Here is a 17,542-nt window from a genome sequence, read left to right as displayed (position 1 = left end):
AGAAATTTAATGAGAAAAAACAATCATATAAAAACATGAATTCACATCAGATGTTTTATGAAATGGTCTGACAAAGATTTTTTAATTTGAACATGTTAAAGGAAGAGATAGAGATTTTCTAAGTAGCAAAAGGGTTGTCAAACAAAAAGAGAATTGAAACCGGTGATTATGAAAAAGCAATTCCAAATCTAAAATATGAAAATTATAGATACTGGCATATAGACTCAACAGATACAACACACTCTAGACAAAATAGAAAAATAAAATGGTAAATTGCTAGACAGTAATGAATTCACCTAGCATGAAGCACAGAGAAAAAAATGATAGAACAATCAAAGACACGGGATAAACTAAGACTCCAAGACAGGTCTAACAAGTGAGAAAAGTGAAAATAAAAGAAGCAATATTTAAAGAGGTAAGAATTTTTCAAAATTAAGGATTTGATTCCTCATACTGTAAGTACACTCTGAGTACCAGCTGGATACACAGAAGTTTGTCCATATTTATTCAAAATACCAAGCACAAAGATCTACTTCACAATATATGTGCAAAACAATTTAAGAAAACCACATGCAAACACTGGCATCACTGTCAAATATTTACAAAACACTTTGGATGTCAACTAGGGATTGGAGGAGGGACTTCAAAGTTTACTGAATAACCATCCAAAGTTTCTTTCTGAAAACATACAGTCATCCCTCAGTATGCATCAAAAATTAGTTACAGGACACACACAGATATACCAAAATCTGTCCACAGTCAAGTCAAATAGCCCATCTACTCAGGTTTCACCATCCTGCGCCACGCATAAATGGACCCATGCAGTTCAAACCTATGTTGTTCAAGGGCCACTTGCAATTATTTTCTTGTGACTCTAAAAGTAAGTTGTAGATGCAATCCTCAAAACAACCTCATAGTCAAAGTATTATTTCAAAGCATCTATAAATAAACACATTTTAGCCCTTAAAAACTGAAATGGTAAGCAGTGGAAACCTTGGAGAAAAGAAAACAGCACAAAGGGGAAGAAACAAAAATCAATTCAAAGGAAAGAACTGTGAGACAACATAAAACTTTAGAAGACAACATGTGAGAACATCTTCATAACCGTGAGGCAGAGAAGAATTTCTTAAACTAGACACAAAGTACAAATTATAAAAGGAAAATTTAATTATACATTAAAATTTTTACCTTTTAATAGAGACACCATAGGAAAGTCAGAAGACAAGCCACAAAGTAGGAAGACATTTATAACACATAAGTGGCAAAGAATTAGTATTCAGAACATATGAAGAAATCTTGCTGCCCAAAAAAATAAACCCAACAGAAAAATGAACAGTCATTTCAGAGAAAAGGAAACTAGTGCCCAGCAAACGCTGAAAATATGTTTTGTCTCATTAATCAGAAACGTAAGGCCAGGCGCAGTGGCTCACGCCTGTAAATCACAGCACTTTGGGTGGCCAAGGCAGGCAGATCACCTGAGATCGGGAGACCAGCCTGACCAACATGGAGAAACCCCATCTCTACTAAAAATACAAAATTAGCTGGGCGTGGTGGCGCATGCCTGTAATCCCAGCTGAGGGAGGAGAATTGCTTGAACTCGGGAGGCAGAGGCTGCGATGAGCCAAGATCGCACCATTGCACTCCAGCCTGGACGACAAGAGCAAAATTCCGTCTCAAAAAAAAAAAAAAAAGAAAGAAAGAAATGCAAAGACATACAATGTATCAATTCACACACAATAGGCTAACTGGTTTCTGCCATTATCATGTATAGGGAAGAATGTGGAGCCATCACACATATACACTGGTGACAGGAATAAACTGGAACATTTATATTGGAAAGAAAACAATTTAGCACTAACTAGTAAGGTTGAAAATGTATGTCTCCTACAATCCAGCAATTCTATTTCTAGCTAGTTATAAGCCCTAAAACTATCTACACTCTAGTCTCATTAGCGATTAGCATAAAACTTAGGTCTTGACTAGTGTTTTTAGTTTTAATGAAACAGAATAGTATGGAATAGTATACCTGATAATATAATGAGTAATAATTTAAAATGTGTTTCTTACTGTGAGTGGTAACAAAAAGTTTGAAAAAAACAGTATCCTAGAGACACAAGTGCAATAAATAGACCTATGCTATTCAAGGTGTTCCTAGTAGCACTGTGTATACTAACAACAAAAATACCTAGAAACCCAAATGTCCAACAACAGGAAACAGGTTGTAAAATATTCATACATGAAGTAGCCAAATCAGTTAGAGCTGCATACAACATGATGAAAGAATATCCCGGACCAAGGCAGGTGGATCACAAGGTCAGGAGATCAAGATCAGCCTTGCCAACATGGTGAAACCCTGTCTCTACTAAAAATATAAAAATTAGCTGGACGTGGCGGTGCATTCCTGTAATCCCAGCTACTCAGAGACTGAGGCAGGAGAAACACTTGCAGGCAGAGGTTGCAGTGAGCCGAGATCGCGCCACTGCACTCCAGCCTGGGCGACAGAGCAAGACTCCATCTCAAAAAAAAAAAAAAAAAAGAAAGAAATCAGATAAATATAGTAACCAAGAATAACAATTAAGGAATCTCTGGCCCAGCATGGTGGCTCATGCCTGTAATCTCAGCACTTTGGGAGGCTAAGGCGGGCGGATCACTTGAGGTCAGGAGTTCGAGACCAGCCTGGCCAACAAGACAAAACCCCATCTCTACTAAAATACAAATATTACCCAGGTTTGGTGGAAGGCGCCTGTAATCCCAGCTACTTGGGAGGCAGTAGAATCGCTTGAGCCCAGGAGGTGGAGGTTGCAGTGAATCAGAGGTTCCAATGAGTCAGAGGTTGCAGTGAGCCAGGATTGCACCACTGCACTCCAGCCTGGGTGACAGAGCGAGACGCCGTTTCAAAAAAAAAGAATCTCTTTATAGCAAAAGTAGTATGTTATTTTGAATGCTGTCAGGACTTTCTGCTTAAATAAAGGTTACATAACACTGAAAGGATATGAAATATAACTACCAATTTATGCCAGGTAATTAATCCTAGACGAGCAGACAAAAATTCAGCTTTCATCACTTTACAACTAACTTATATTTATGAATTACTTCTTTTCTCCCCAAAACCTCAGACAAGGTAAATGCCTGGGCTGTATTTTACATATAATTCCAAGGCTAATCTTGAATATATAACTGACCTTTGAACATTATGGGTTTAAACCATGTGGGTCCACTTCATGTAGATTTTTTTCAGTAACTACATTGGAAAATTTTTTGGAGAATGCAATAATTTGAAAAAAACTCGCAGAGAAACCATAGCCTACAAATATTGAAAAAATTAAGAAAAAGGTATGTCATGAATGCATAAAATATATGTAGATACCAGTCTATTTTATAATTTACTACCATAAAATATACACAAATTATAAAGTTAAAATTTATCAAAACTTACACAAACACAAACCAGACCCTATATGGTGACTGTACATGGTGCCATTTGCAATAGAAGGAAATGTAAACAAATATAAAGATACAGTACTAAATCACAACTGCATAAAATTAACTGCAGTACATATTGTATCACTGTAATAATTTTGTAGCCACCTCCTGTTGCTATTACTGTGAGCTCAAGTGTCTGAAGCATCCATGACTCTATCTCCACATGAGCATTCTGTCCTTCCAGTAACAGTAACACAGTAAAAAGGGATCTTAGTTCTCGCACATTTTTCATCATTTTTAGCACAACACCGTAAACCCTGAATAACACCATGGGACCCATGCCAAGTGCCACTAGTAATGCTGGAAGTGCTCCCAAGAAGCAGAGAAAAGCCATGACAAGGAAAAGTTGAATTACTTGATATGTACTATAGATTGAGGTCTGCAGTTACAGTTGCTCACTGTTTCAGACAGATGATTCATCTTACAGATGATATAAACTTACTGTATCAATAAACAGTACAGTATTGTAAATACAGTCTCTCGTGATTTTCTTAGCATTTTCTTTTCTTTAGCTTTATAAGAATACAGTATATAATACATATAACATACAATATACATGTTAATTGACTATTTATGTAATTGGTAAGGTTTCCAGTCAACAGTAGGGTACTAGTAGTTAAGTTTCTGAAGAGTCGAAAGTTATACAAAAATTTTTGACTGCCACAGGGGGCTAGCGCCCCGAATTCCCACATTGTCCAAAGGTCAGCTGTATTTTTCACTTGAAAAAATTTTCAAGCTCAGAAATACTTCAAGTTAAAACTAAATCTAATTATTTAGACTAAAAGAAAAAAAAAAGAGGAAAAGAACCAAGCCACTTTTACAAAAGGATTCAATTTAAACTTAAAATTACAGTAAACATCTAGGTCAAACTGGAAGTTATTTAAGAAATGACTCCCCAGCAATAGAGTACCAAGCACAAAGATTATACAGCACAGTACCTGAAACTGTACCCAGAAATAAAAGCACTAAATACAAGCTTGAGGAATTCCCTTCACAGAAATCATGACATTTAGCCAACCTGAAGAGATCCAGATTATGAAAACTACGTAAAGTAATTACAGAAACATTTCAAATGAACATGACTTCCTAACAAAGTGGGCAAGTAAAGGTTGGCAGCACGTAAGTGAATTCAACCTGTGTGGATATTACAGATTTAAGGCAACATCTTCAATGTTCTGCAACACAGCGTTCAGAACACTAGGGAGTTTTCAGCGCACAGCTTAGCTTGTCCAAATTTATTTCAAAAGATAATTAGATCTAAACACAGGCATTCACTGAATTATTTATGTAGAGATTCCACTCAGAACACTTACATTACTGATGAACAAGATTAACTGAGACTAAGCACAAGCATTTTGCTGAAATTTGTGTTTCAAACTGTTTTCCATTCCACTCTCCCAAGAGTAAACCTGAAACCCTTATTCTTACAGTTTCACTTTATATGGCATACCAAATACTACTCAGCTAGGCATGCTAATAAAGGATGGCAAGTAAAGCAAAAGACTCAATGAGTCCCAATCATTTTCGAGCATCAGACCATCCATTCATTCAAATTGAGCACTACCTAAGTGTCAAACACATAGTTCACAGTGATGAACAAAACAGTCCCTGCCTCACTTACATTCTTGTAGGTGAGGCAGATACCAAGAAAGAAATAAGCATATTATAACATCAGGTTGTGACTGATGGTGCAATGAAGAAAAATAAGGCTGTGACAAAGAATAGGGAGGGTATGCATTTCTAGGTAGGGTCAGAGTTGGCTTTTTTGAGGTAGTCATTGAGGAATGCCTGTAAGATCACACAAGAGTAACTCATAATGAACATATGTAGGAAATGAAACAGAAAAAATTCTTGGAAACTAAAAGGATGACATTCTATCTACTGCTTTTCATATAACTAAAACATTTTATAGCACGTGTTTTAGGTAGCTTTTACTATTTTCTCCACTTGAAAAACTTCAAGTCTTTAAATTTAAATCACTAGTTTTAAGAATTAATCTTCTAATTTCTGTGGGGGGGGGCAGGGGGGGTGCGGAATCCTTATAACCTTAATTTAGCTTTGTAACGCCTAACAGTAGACAGTAACCTTAATTTAGCTTTGTAACGCCTAACAGTAGACAGTAACCTTAATTTAGCTTTGTAACGCCTAACAGTAGACAGCTGCACATGGACAGCATTTTATTTTTCAGAAAGCATTCTTATAAAACAGCTCATTGGGTAAGAATGGGCTCTAAGTCAGAATGCCTCAGTTAAAATTAAGGCTACTCCTAGAAGACATTTGTTGTGTCTTTGAACAAATTATTTGTCTCCCTAGTTTTCACCACATAGTACCTACCTCATAAGGCTGTTGAGAGGATTAAATATGATAATGCACATAAAGCATGTAAGAGTCTGACAGCAAATATGTACTCCAATGTTAGCTATCATTTATGAGGCAACTACTGAAGTAAGATAATTCCTTAATGAGCCTTAGGCAGGTTAATATATGTTAAGATCACACATGCAGTAAGCAGTACTGATTAGCAAAACTAAATTCAAGCCCAAGGTCTTCAGACTCCCTAGTGCCCACACTGTTTCTACTACCCCACAGAACATTATGTAATTAAAGAACTGGACAATAAAGAACTTGCAAAAAACCTTAGAATTAATAAGGTCTAAGACCTGTAGGTCTCCTAACTACTGACTTCCAGCTCATTATACCAGACCAGACTGTTTCCTTGACAACTCAATGACTCATGTGTAAGAATAATAATTGTCCCACATTTTCCAGTGAAAATGCAGTGTAACATCATGTCTCCTGATAGACGATGGACACTTACTTGAATTCACGTAAGTTCTGATAACTAATTGTAGATGTTACTCAGAGTCAAAATAAAGAAGTACAAGTAAATAACATTCTCCTCTAGTAATTACAGGCTGGTATGACCCTACGGCCCCTATGAAACCTATTCAAAGTGGAAGCTGTCTTAAAGGATCTCTCACTGGATTAACTGACATTCTACTCCTTTGTAAAAATACATAGGCTGGTGTCTCCAGAAAGCTGTTTCTGGCTAGCGGTTACTCTCCTACTTACTTATTTCTATATATGTATCAAATATGAAAATAGAGTCAAAAGGTGTTATTTCTATAAAAACGGCATTAAATCCTTTGGAAGGCCTTGACGAATAACTGCAAAAATCTATAAAGATCTTGTACTTGGAGAGTTTCCCAGTTCCTACCTTTTCATTGCACTTTAAAGAAGCCAATACTAGATATCATAGATAATGCTTTTAGAGTACAATCTATGAAAGGAAAATCAGGATAACCTTTATTTTAAGAAATCAGTACAAATAAAAAGGTAAATAAAACTAAAATCAAATATTTTCAGTGAAAACATTTAAGGTGCACATATATTTTGAGTCCTTGCTTTAACCAACTTTTGAATTAACTAACGAATGGTCCTAATTATGTGGGGTATGTAAGACGGTCTCCATCACACTCTAACATCATTCCCAAAGGCTCCATGCCACTTTCTTCCGCTCTCTGACCATCTCTGAAAGAGTAAAGGAGCAAACTGAAAACCACATGTATCCAATAATGAGGTATCCATCAAAGGAAGGAATGCGAGATTTTTTGTTTTTTTTGAGACGAAGTCTCACTCTGTCACCCAGGCTAGAGTGCAGTCCGCATGATCTCAGCTCACTGCAACCTCTACCTTCCTGGCTCAAGCAATCCTCCCACCTCAGCCTCCCAAAAAGCTAGGATCACAGGCACACGCCACCATGCTGAGCTATTTTTATATTTTTTTTGAGAGATAGGGTTTTGCCACGTTGCCCAGGCTGGTCCCAAACTGCTGGGCTCAAGCAATCCACACACCTTGGCCTCCCAAAGTGCTGGCATTACAGATGTGAGTCATCACACCCAGCCAGGATTTAATTACTGCGTTCAACAAATCCTTATTGAGGACCTGCTACATGCTAGACACTGCTCTGAACTCTTAAAGAGTCATCAATAAACAAAACAGACAAAAAGCCTACCCTCATAGAAGCTATGTAATACTGTTGTTTGGGGGTTATGGGGAAGAGACAATAAACACAATCAGGAAATTATACAGTACAACAGAAGGTGACAAATGCTATAAAGAAAACAGAGCAAAGTACAAGAATCAGACGTTAGGGGAGTGCAGTTTTAAATAAAATAGGCAGATCTTTTTAAGAAAGTGGCACTTAGAAAGCAAAGACTGGACGGAGACAACAAGCCATGCATGTATCTTCAGAAAAAACACTGATCTAAGGAGGGGCAGCAGCCAGTATAAAACACAGCTCTGTTTCCTCCATGGCACTTGTCACCTTCTTGCCAGGAGAAGTCAACAGTATATAATTTCCTCATTGATTGTGTTTATTATCTCTTCCCCTTGCCCTCAAACACACACTATTACATAACTTCTATCAGGGCAGCGCTTTTCGTCTGTTTTGTTTATTGATGGAGCCTAAGTGTTTAGCGCAGTGTCCGACATGTAGCTGCCCCTAGGAAAGCCAATGGGGCCAGAGGAAATAAGCAGAGGGAAGATAGTAGCTAACCTTAGAGGTAAAGGGGAATGGGGAGAGTGGAAGTGTCCAGATTCTGTATGGCCTTAAGGACATAAGAACTTCAGCTTTCACTCTGCATAGAGAAAGTCACTGTAGCATTCTGAGAAGATAAGTGATATGATCCGGTTGTTGTGTTGGAAAGACTGTAGAGAGTGCAGAGGCAGCGAGATCAGTTAGGAGGTTAATTACAGAAATCAAGGTAAGAAATAAGAATGGCTTGGACCAGGCTGGTGAGCAGTGGAGGCAATAAGTACTGACTGGATTCTGGTTATATTTTCAAGATAAGACAGAGCACAGAATGCCAAGTATGAAAGAAGTAAGTCAGGGATGACTCCAACGTTTTTTTACCTGAATGTTTGATGGAAACATCAAACATGTTTGAGGAAAAATATGGAAGTTTAGTTGGAGCTGATCACTGCACATCCAAGTGGATAGGCCTAACAGGATATGTGGAAAGTCTGGGTTGGAAATATAAATATGGGAGCCATCAGCATATAGGTATTTAAAACCATGACACTGGATAAGACTGTCAGAGGAATATAAAAAGAAAAGTGAAACAAGGACTGAGCAAGTCAACTTTAAGAGTAGAAGACGTTAAGACAGAACTAACAAAGCAATTAGTAATGAGACAGCCCAAAAAGCAGAATGTCCTGGAAGAAGAGCACAAACAAATTAAACTTAGTGTATAAATCACTTTGCTGAAACCATATTTAAGTTATGGAACAGTTTTAATCATCCTGTAGTATCCTGTAGAATCATCAGGATGACTCGTAAAATACTAAATCACAACTTTTTTTAGGTTATGTCTTATACATTTCCTAGGAATATTATTTTTCCTATCAGAGGATCGACAAAACTATTGTTAGAATTAAAAGTATATCTTGCCTATTTTAACATAAAACCAATTAAAAGCTTGTACCATTTTTTAAAAAAGAAAAATAGCCTAGTTTTCACTGCTACCTCTGTCAAAGACCAAAAACACATTCAAGCACAACAGCTTGGCACAGTTGTAAACTGTCATTATTTCTCTTTCTCTAGACCTCAGACACAGGTTATATTAAACTCCTTAGTTCACAGCACATAACGTTCTTCCCCTTACTGATTAATTTTCTATTTACAGAGGTGGGGAAAAGGTTTATAATCTCATCTAGACCAATGTTTTCCCGGTGATTTGAAAATAAATTACATTTTTTGATTGGGACACTCAAAGTCATGTTCACAGGAACTGAAAGAGGAAGCAATGAAATGCAATTCTCTTTGGGCATGAGTGATCATCAATGTCACTTCTAGAGAAATAGTTACTTGCTTCTATCCTCTAAGTATACTCTGGATTTACCTTCAAAGTCACTAAAAACAGTACAGAGAACAAGCAAGTCATAAGGTGTATTCTCAAATATATGAATGATCTTGCAAAGCATGATTTTTCTCATTTCCTTATTACATAGTAGGTCAGATTCCCAAGAGAACCAAAACCTTCCTAGAACCATTTAAGTTCATCAACCATTTTATATTTTAACACAGCATTGGAGATCTTTTAGGTTAAAACTTCATTTGCTATAAAAATTATAAGCACACAATTAAAAATACATCTTCCATTCAAGTTAAGAACTTAACTTACACATATTAAATGTATAAGACACATTCAACTTTTATTTAAAAAATTATGATTCAGTATTCTACGTGTCATCTTAACCATGACAGGCTGATTAAGAACTTTTAACCATAACTTAAAATTCAAGTTAAGAACTTAACAACAGCGACAATCTTAATATGGGTTCTTTAGAAGTTAAGCCTCAAAAAGGTTTTCACTTTTTAGGCTCTTTTAAAAAGTCATATTGACTGATATTAAAAATATAATTATTAAAACGATCTCCCTACCAAAAGCAGAGTAAAGCCTATAAACTAGAAGGGAGCCTGAAGTGAGGCATTTTTAGGGAAAAACACAATATCAAACAGAAGAGACTACTGGTATTAAAAGAACATATAAAGATCTAAATTGGAAACAAAATCGTAAATGTCTCTTCATAATGCTGACCCTGAATCATTAAGAGTTAAATACTTGATATTCTTTATAATTTTCAAGTATTAAGAAAATTTTTCAATATATCTTGTTATATTTTCAAATTCATTATCAGCCTCAAGTAAATTAAGTAGAACACCTTATTCTCTAAGCTCACTAGCCAAGGTATTGTTATGTCTGCTGAAGGCTAAAAAATTAGAAGAGACATTTGAAACTCAATGTTGAGGTGGAAGGGGAACTCATCAACAGACCCAGCTATTTCAGGTTCGATCCCTAAAATAAAGACAAAAGGAAAAAGGGGGAGAAAAAAAAAGAGCCTTTTTTAACAGGCAACACATCAAATATGAAAGTCTACTGCAAGGCATGTCTACACAAAATACTCAAAGAGTAATTTAGTGTTATTCCTGGGAACATTATCCCCAGTCTCACCAGCAATTGCTCTGGACCAAACTGGAGACACTGTTGCCATTAGCCTGCTAGGTAAGTAAGCTAAGGAAAACAAATGCAACCTCATTTAGCAAAAATTCTAACTTTAAGTTAACTCCTATACAATTCAGAACGTTTAGTTCACCGGAAGATGCTTATCTTCGGCTAGGCTGGCTATGGGTGTCTACATTTATCAAGGCTTTCCACAAAGTCATCTCAAAACACACACACACACACAAAACTTAACAGTTAACTTCAACTGTAGCTCTTTAAGCACTACTAACTTAAATAGCTGCTAAGGAATTCGTCTGACAACACAGTTCTGAATTTAGATTCCCCCTTCCTCCCAGAAGAAAGAAGGGCCAACATCGAACAGCTTACTTTTAACCTAACCTAGTCAAGGTGCAGCTGGGCCGGGCTGGGACGCCGCTGCCCGCGTCCGGGGCTGCCCACTTCTAGTGCACCCAGCGCCTTCACCGCCAGCGTGCGGGGCTGCACATCCCACACCAGGCGTATGGCTGAGAGCCAGACGACTTCTCTAGACTTCCCGTGTAGTTTTCCGGCGAGGTCCCCAAGGCCAAAAGTCTCACTGTTGGAAACTGAAGGGGTCAGGCCGAATCGCTAAGAAGACACACCCCTCGGGGAGAGGAAGGGATAACTTCGCCGGTGTCGAGGGTGGTCCACGGATTTTTCCAAAGTCCCCGCAACGCTGCTTTCCGTGCCCAACCGCCTCCCGCCCTCACCTAGGGACTCGCAAAGGGCAGCGGGAGGGGCGCCGGGGAAGGGGGCGAGCGCCCAGGCCGTCGGAGGCAGCGGCGAAGACTGGAATTCCAGCATGGCGTAAGCGTGGCCCAGCTCCGGCCCGGGGACGCCGCCGGAGACGCGCTGCCTCCGTCCACCGACCGAGGAGGCGGTAATCCGCCTTCCCTCCTGGGGCCCTCAGGCCTGGCTAAAAATAGGTGCCTCGGTCACCCCAGGGCCCTCTTGGGTCGACCTCGCCTTCGGGAGAGTCGTCCTTGGGGAGAAGGGGGGTATCCCTCGGCCGCGACCCGGGCGCCGCGACAGAGCCGGGGTCGGACCCGGGGCGGCCCCGCGAGGACGAGGAGGTCCCTCCGAGCCCGCCCCCTGCGGCGTCCCGGCCCCAGCAGGAGCCCGGCGGCGGCGACCGGATGCCCGAGGCCTACACAGCGGGCGGCGTCCGGACCCCGCGGCCGCGCCCCCCCGCCCGGCGCGGCCCTCCCGCCTGCCCCAGGACCCCGCGGCCGGCGCCGCCTCCCCCCGCGCTCCCTGCCGCCGGTGCCCGGCCCGGTGCGGCCTGCTCTCCCTCACCCTGTGCGGCCGGGGAAGGAGACCGGGAAGACGCGGCGGCGCCGGCACTACAGCCCGGGCCGCCCGCTCCGAGGCGCCGCCGCCGCCGCCGCCGCCGCAGTCGCTCAGGTGCCGTCGCGCCGCTCGGCAGGAAACGGGCGGCTTCGGGGCGGGGCGGCCCCGGCACGTCCCGGCGTCTGGGCCGGCGGCGCCAGGAGACCGGCCCCTTAAAGGGACAGACGCCGGCCCGCCTCTGCCTTCGCGCGCCTGCCCACACGCTCCGGTACCCGCAGCTCGGGGCTGGCCGGCTCGGGATTCCGGGTTTTCCTCCCGAGACCGCGTCCCTCAGCTGGGCCGAAGGTGGACGTTCAGGAGCTGGAGGCTCCGCGGAATCTCCTGCGTTCAGTAGCCCCGCTCTCCCCTGTCCCGGAGATTGGTCTCGTCTTGCGCGGCCCTCCTTCCAGGGCACCACCTGGCTCCCCACGCCTTTCTTTTAACTTAAGCAAACGGCACTAGATTTACCCCCTGAAATTACTGGAAAACGACATCCCCCGTCCCTTTCTCCAGGGGATCTCTGAAATCTCCTTCGGGCAACGCTAGCTACAAACGGAGAAAGAAATTAGAAAGCGACCCACATAATGGTCGGGCACGGTGGTTCACGCCTGTAATCCCAGTACTTTGGGAGGCCGAGGCAGGCGAATCACCTGAGGTCAGGAGTTCGAGACCAGCCTGGCCAACATGTAGTGAAACTCCGTCTCTACAAAAAAAAAAAAAAAAAATACAAAAAATTAGCTGGGCATAGTGGCGCACGCCTGTAGCCCCAGCTACTTGGGAAGCTGAGGCAGGAGAATCGCATGAATCCAGGAGGCGGAGGTTGCAGTGAGCCGAGATCTCACCTCTGCGCTCCAGCCTGGGCGAGAGAGTGAGACTCTCCGTTTCTCCCAAAAAAAAAAAAAAGGAAAGAAAAGACAGCGACCCAAATAAATTGTGTGCAAATACTATGAAAGTGTTGTGTCTGCCAGCTGGTAGCCATTCATGAAGCCGAGGTAAAAATTTAGAAACTGCTGCACGAGGATGGATGGGCCCGGATCTCTGCTTATTCGTTTAGCTCTTTGCTGAAAGGATGGCAGCGATCCTCCCGGTCCACTGGCAAGTGAGTTTTGTGTGGATTGTTTATAGATGATCAATCTCTCACAGGAGGCCAGGCACTGCCCCACTACACGTACAAAACACTCCAAGCTCTCCGCAAATGTTATGAAGGTTTAAAATAATCCAAACGCTTCCAGACTGCATAGAGATACAAAAAATTAGGACTCACCACCACCACCACCTCGCCCTACATCTGGCAAAGTCGGAACAGAAGCAATTAAGAAATGAACAGCAGAACCGTTTCTACACCAACAGAATTTCCTGCACATGGGCTGGTTAAAAGTATCTATACTTTTTATTCTAATCATTTCTAAGTTTTCTAGAGCACCTCCAAAATACAAATGAAAACTGCGCGCTGTATAAGTGGCCTGAGATATTGAGAATTCTGCCAGTCTTCAGTCACCGTTCTCCACAGATGCATTCTGTCTTATTTTAACTCCAGAGGCGTCCTCTTTTTCCTTTCTCATTAGGATTACTGTGCCCCTCAGCGGCTCCAGAGCCCTCAAAGCAATCTATCTCTGAAGTACTGGCTATCTTCTGAGCGTGTGCCAGAAGATCCAGCTTTGTTGAAAAGTGAAGCCATTAGTCCCTTAATACAAAGGGGAAGTGTATCATTTATATAATGGAGTTTAAGGGCTCTTGATTAGCTTACAGACAACCATGTAATTTCCTCAGGTTAGTACTAAAGCAGGTTTTAGATTAGAATTAAAAAATCATATTTTCCTGACCAGTAAAACCGCAATGTCAGTTACAGGCAATAATATTTCGGTGCACTTGTAAGACAGACAGACAGTAAGTGGAGTTTAGGATTTTCTCAAAATATACTGCTGCCTCTATTAAAGGATGACTTTGTATCACCTATTTCAGCTTTTCTGGCGTTTGAACTTTGACTATTGAAAGGGAAGTGGTTGAATGCTTTATTTTTTATAAGCTTTCTATTTATTCACAAAACAAAAAGATTTACTAGAGGCTGGGCGCAGTGGCTCACACCTGTAATCCCAGCACTTTGGGAGGCCGAGCTGGGCGGATCACCCGACGTCAGGAGTTCGAGACCACCCTGGCCAACATGGTGAAACCCCAACTCTACTAAAATACAAAACTTAGCCGGGCATGGTGGTGCACGCCTGTAATCCCAGCGACTAGGGAGACTGAGGCAGGAGAATCGCTTGAACCTGGGAGGCAGAGGTTGCAGTAAACAGAGGTGGCACCACCACACTCCAGCCTGGGCAACAGAGCAAGACTGTCTTAAAAAAAAAAAAAAAAAAGATTCACTAGAAATACTATGCATCTCTAGTGTTATGCATAATAGGCACGCCCTATTATGAATTAACACCAACCCTCCAGGTTTTGAAGTGTAGTATAATATAATGTAATTAGCTATAGTTAACACATATAATTAACCTAAGATATAATTAACTTTGCCTGCTATTTACTACCCTCCAATGCCACTGAAACCAACAACTTGTTAAAAAGGATTAGCAACACACCCAGCATCTGAGGTACCTCTAGTTGCAACAACTAATAAATTAAATTTTATTGAAAACTATAAAGTCTAAATACTGTTACCTAAAGAGCTCACATCCTTTTTTTTCTTAATTTAACAAAATTGCAATTTACTGAAGACTGTCTTCTGAATTTTTTGCATGTAACAACGTTTTCTTCTGAGTTTGGGGAAAGTTTTAGAGACAAATAATACATTCCTGTCCTGCAGATGGAGGACAAGCTGGCTATTCCTGTTTTGACTAGGGTAGTTTTCCCATAAGTGGTGACTTGTGTAGAGATTTGAGTAATACGTGAGTAACAGATTATATCTCTTGACTCCACAAGATCAGGGATGGCAGAAATGAAAGTATGATGGAAGCAACTGGAGGATTCCAGGTCCACTTTCACCCAAGTAATGGAGAGGGAAGGTTCATCAAAACTTCTTCAGCTGCATATCTTGAGGTCATCAGCTATTCTAGCAAAGTATCTGTCACAGAAAGGTGCTTCATAAAGGTCTGCACTGTGCTCCTTTGACCTGTGTCTTCAAGCATGTGCTTTCATAACAGATTAAAGGTGACTGAAAATTGTCTGCCACTCATTGTATGACAGGTGGGATCTATAGACCTCCCTCTTGAATCTAGAAGGATTCCGTGACTGCTGTGACCAATGAATATGGCAGAAGTGATGCTTTGCCAACTTCTGGGTCCAGGCTATACAAGACAGGTAGTTCCACTCACTGCCTCTTAGATCCATGTAAAAAGTTCATATACCTTGCTGGAAAAACCGTGTAGGGAGGCCCTGAGACTACACTGGGTGGGAGAGGGGTTCAGCTGGACCATCTTCCAACTGTTCCCACCAAGATGGCAGAAATATAAATGAAGCCTTCTTGAACTCCAGACCATCCATGCTACAAGTTCAATGCCACCAAGCGACCCCAGTTAATACCACATGGAGCAAAAATATCACCTAACCAAGCACTGCCTGAGTTTCTGACCCCTCCGAATTCTGACCCCATACAAATAAAATAATTTTTGCAATTTTTTAATAATTTGTCATGTAATAGATAAATGGAACAGCCTTCTTCCACTTTTTAAAATAATAGCTGCAAGAAATCTTATTCAAGCAGAAGGAAATTTCTACTTTGTTCATGCAGTCTCAAGACATCCCTGTAGTCTTTCAAGGGAAATTTAGGCAGAAGTAGGTGGAGAGGTAAAGCTATTATGTAACATTACTTAACATGATTAAAACCACCCTAATGTCTCCCATCCTCAAAGGCTGCCAGTGAAATGGAAGCTAATGTATTAAATGATGACAGAGAAACTAGTATTTGTTGTGCATATGCACTGTGCCAGGTATTTAACATATCTTAGCTCATGTGGTCCTCGAAACAACCCCATATTGTAGTAACAGGCTCACACGGGTAACTAACTAGTGCAAAGACACAAGGCTCACAAACTGGTACTTGAACCTAGAGCTGTTTGACTCCAATTCCCATGTACATGCCCCAATACTATGTTCACTCCCAAGGTGTAAATCTTTAGGTACACAAACAACTAAAATGTGAATTTTCATTTATACATAATTTTTGCTTATTATATCTTTTTTGTCACTTGCATAAATAATAAGATATGTAACTTTAAATCAGCAATATTATATTGGCTATCAACCAGTTTCATGTAAATTTTTCTAACAGAATGTAGCATTGAAATGTGTACATTTTTGTCCAAGTACACCTAGCAATTGGAAGGAAAAATCCAAGCCACTTGGATGCTTGATTCTGTGATTTTTTTATACACTTCCTTATAATAATTTGTTTTTTCTTTTTAGGTATTGAATTTGCAACTACAAAACCTGATTTTCCTCCCGGTTCTGCCCCTTTCTAGTAATGAGACTTTGGACAAGTTACTTCATTTCCCAGAGCTTTAGTTTCCTCACTAATTAATGGAGGCCAAGAGTTAGTTCCAAGAGTTAGTGTGAGAATTATTAATAAATGAGATAATGTATTTTAAAATATTTTTAAGCTACAAAATAGCATATAACTATATAACAGAGTCCACCTTATTATAGGGTCTAAATATAAATAGGCATTGTTTAACCTATAATGTATCTGATAATAATAACCACCCTAGTAGCTACTTTTCATATACTATATATAATTACAAATTGTAACAACCTCATGGGATGTAATTACGCTCAGGCTTAGGAAAGGAAATAATTCACAACAGAGAAGTGTGCAAAAGGAGGAAAAAATAGAAAGAATGAATGAAATAACCTGCGTAAGGTCAAATGGCTACTAAGTGGCAGAGCTGGGACTGGAACTCCAAAGTTCAAGCTCCTTCCTCTCTACCAAACTATTCTCTACATGCTAACAGGCTAGTTTACAACCTGCTTGAACAGCAGGAAAAAAAGGGAGATTTGATCTCTTTCTTCTCACTTTTAGCCCAAACCTCTCTTAGCCTTACCACATAGGGGGGAATCCTTTTTTAGAGGGGTGGCGGGGAGGCAGGGGAGAGAGACAAGGTCTCACTCCCAGTGCCCAGGCTGGAGTGCAGTGGCGCAATCTCAGCTCACTGCAGCCTCAACCTCTGCGGCTCAAGCAATCTGCCTACCTCAGCCCCCCAAATAGCTGGGACTACAGGCACATGCCACCACACTAGGTTAATTTTTTTATTTTTTGTAGAGACAGGGTTTCGCCATTTTGCCCAGGATGGTCTCCAGCTTCTGGGCTCAAGCTATCCATTCGCCTCAACCTCCCAAAGGGCTGGGATTACAGGCGTGAGCCACCATGCCCAGCCCAGCCCTTATTTTTTAAAAATTTTACATATAATTCAACACTCTTTCTCAACAGCTACTTACCCAGTGTTTAAAGGTTTAATGTCCTTCACAGTTATGTAATTCTTCTATCACTCTGAACTCAATCTCAGAAACTTTTTTTTTTTTTTGAGACGGATTTTCGCTCTCGTTACCCAGCCTGGAACGCAATAGCGCAACCTCGGCTCACTGCAACCTCTGCCTCCCGTATTCAAACGATCCTCCTGCCTCAGCCTCCCAAGTAGCTGGGATTACAGATGCCTGCTAGTGCGCCCGGTTAATTTTTTGTATTTTTA

At 41.0% G+C, this 17,542-nt stretch overlaps 1 protein-coding gene across 9 annotated transcripts in view; it reads right to left on the bottom strand.

The window, feature by feature from the left end:
- KTN1 (kinectin 1) overlaps positions 1–11,970 on the bottom strand; it is a 104,627-nt gene extending 92,657 nt beyond the window's left edge. For all 9 annotated transcript variants that reach the window (XR_003120429.1, XR_003120430.1, XR_003120431.1 and 6 more), the window contains exon 1: positions 11,826–11,970. The gene's annotated coding sequence lies outside the window, so the exon portion shown is untranslated. The remainder of the gene's footprint in view (positions 1–11,825) is intronic.
- Between the last annotated feature and the right edge of the window lie 5,572 nt (positions 11,971–17,542).

This window comes from Theropithecus gelada, chromosome 7b, assembly GCF_003255815.1.
Source record: "Theropithecus gelada isolate Dixy chromosome 7b, Tgel_1.0, whole genome shotgun sequence".
Lineage (NCBI taxonomy): Eukaryota > Metazoa > Chordata > Mammalia > Primates > Cercopithecidae > Theropithecus > Theropithecus gelada.
This window is presented reverse-complemented; position numbering and strand designations above follow the sequence as displayed.